This window comes from Bison bison, unplaced genomic scaffold (assembly GCF_000754665.1).
Source record: "Bison bison bison isolate TAMUID 2011002044 unplaced genomic scaffold, Bison_UMD1.0 scf7180017864291, whole genome shotgun sequence".
Taxonomy (NCBI): Eukaryota; Metazoa; Chordata; class Mammalia; order Artiodactyla; family Bovidae; genus Bison; species Bison bison.
In genome coordinates this window covers 11,831,580-11,833,502 of record NW_011494863.1, presented here as the reverse complement: position 1 = coordinate 11,833,502, position 1,923 = coordinate 11,831,580, and the positions used below count along the sequence as shown (strand labels likewise).

At 42.0% G+C, this 1,923-nt stretch overlaps 1 protein-coding gene across 5 annotated transcripts in view; it reads right to left on the bottom strand.

Annotated features, from left to right (window-relative positions):
• NDST1 (N-deacetylase/N-sulfotransferase (heparan glucosaminyl) 1) overlaps window positions 1–1,923 on the bottom strand; it is an 85,116-nt gene that overhangs the window by 31,111 nt on the left and 52,082 nt on the right. The window lies entirely within an intron of this gene.

Sequence of the window (1,923 nt, the reverse complement as noted above, 5' to 3'; positions counted from 1 at the left end):
ACAGTTGGACTATAAAGAAAGCTGAGAGCCGAAGAATTGATGCTTTTGAACTGTGGTGTTGGAGAAGATTCTTGAGAGTCCCTTAGACTGCAAGGAGATCCAACCAGTCCATCCTAAAGGAGATCAGTCCTGGGTGTTCACTGGAAGGACTGATGCTGAAGCCGAAGCTCCACACTTTGGCCACCTGATGTGAAGAGCTGACTCATTTGAAAAGACCCTGATGCTGGGAAAGATTGAGGGCAGGAGGAGAAGGGGATGACAGAGGATGAGATAGCTGGATGGCATCACCGACTCAATGGACATGGGTTTGAGTAGACTCCCGACAGTTGGTGATGGACAGGGAGGCCTGGTGTGCTTGGTTCATGGGGTCACAAAAAGTCGGACACGACTGAGCAATGGAACTAAACTGAACCTACAGTTATGTAGGAAAAACATACGTGAACATCTCCATGACCTTGGCTTTGTTCAGAGTTCATATGATACCCAAATATGATACCCAAAATACAGAAAACAATGAAAAATAGATACATTGGCTTTCAAAAAAATAAACCTTCACGCATCACAGGACATTCTCAAAAGAGTGAAAAGACAAGCAAGAGAATGGCAAAAAATGTTTGCAAACCCACAGACTGATTATGGGATTAATATCCAGAATAGGTAAAAGATGTCGACAACACAATTTAAAAATTAGCAAAAAACTAAAAAAAACATTTCTCTAGAAAAGAAATACAAATGGCCCAGAGCACATAAAAGATGCAGAATATAACTGACTGATGGAAATCAAAACTATAATGAGATACAACCTCCCACGGATCAGAATGGCTATCATCAAAAAATCTACAAACAATAAATGCTGGAGAGGATGCGGAGAAAAGAGACCTTACCTACACTACAGGTGGGAATGTGAATGGGTACAACCATGGTGAAGAAGAATATAGAGGTTCCTTAAAAAACTATGTATAGAACTATGTACGATATGATCCAGCAATCCCACTCCAGGGCATATATCCGGGAAAAAAACAGTACTCTAAAAGACAGATGCACTGCAGCGTTCACTGTAGCACTGTTACAATAGCCCAAACGCGGAAGCCGCCTAAATGTTCACTGACAGGAATGGATAAAGAAGATGTGGTACATGTACAATTAAATACTACTCAGCCATTAAAAAGAATGAAACAATGCCATTGGCAGCAACATGGATGGAACTAGAGGCTGTCATACAGTAAGTAACACACAGGAGAAATATCACATAACATCTGTTGTATGTGGAATCTAGAAAGAAATGATACAAATGAATTCATTTACAAAACAGAAACCGAATCACAGGCTTGAGAGGATGAACCTGTAACTCCCAGGTGGGAAGGATAGAGGGTATGACTAGTTTGGGATAGACAAGTACACGCTGCTATAGTTTAAATGGATAACCAGCAAGGACCTATAATGTAGCACATGGAACTCTGCTCAGTGTTACATGGCAGCCTGGATGGGAGGGGAGTTTGGGGAGAATGCATACATTTATATGTATGGCTGAGTCCCTTTGCTAGCCACCTGAAACTATCACATTGCTATTCGGCTACAATTCAATACAAAATAAAAAGGTAAAAAAAAAAAACAAAGAACGACCATCATCAAAAAATCTACAAACAATAAATGCTGGAGAGGGTGAGGAGTAAAGGGATCTCTCTTACACTACTGGTGTAAATGTAAATGGATACAACCATGATGGAGAAGAATATTCAGGTTCCTTAAAAATCTGTACACAGAACTACCATATGAGCCAGCAATCCCACTCAAAGACATATCCAGCTGCTGCTGCTGCTGAGTCGCTTCAGTCGTGTCCGGCTCTGTGCGACCCCCGAGATGGCAGCCCACCAGGCTCCCCCATCCCTGGGATTCTCCAGGCAAGAACACTGGAGTGGGTTG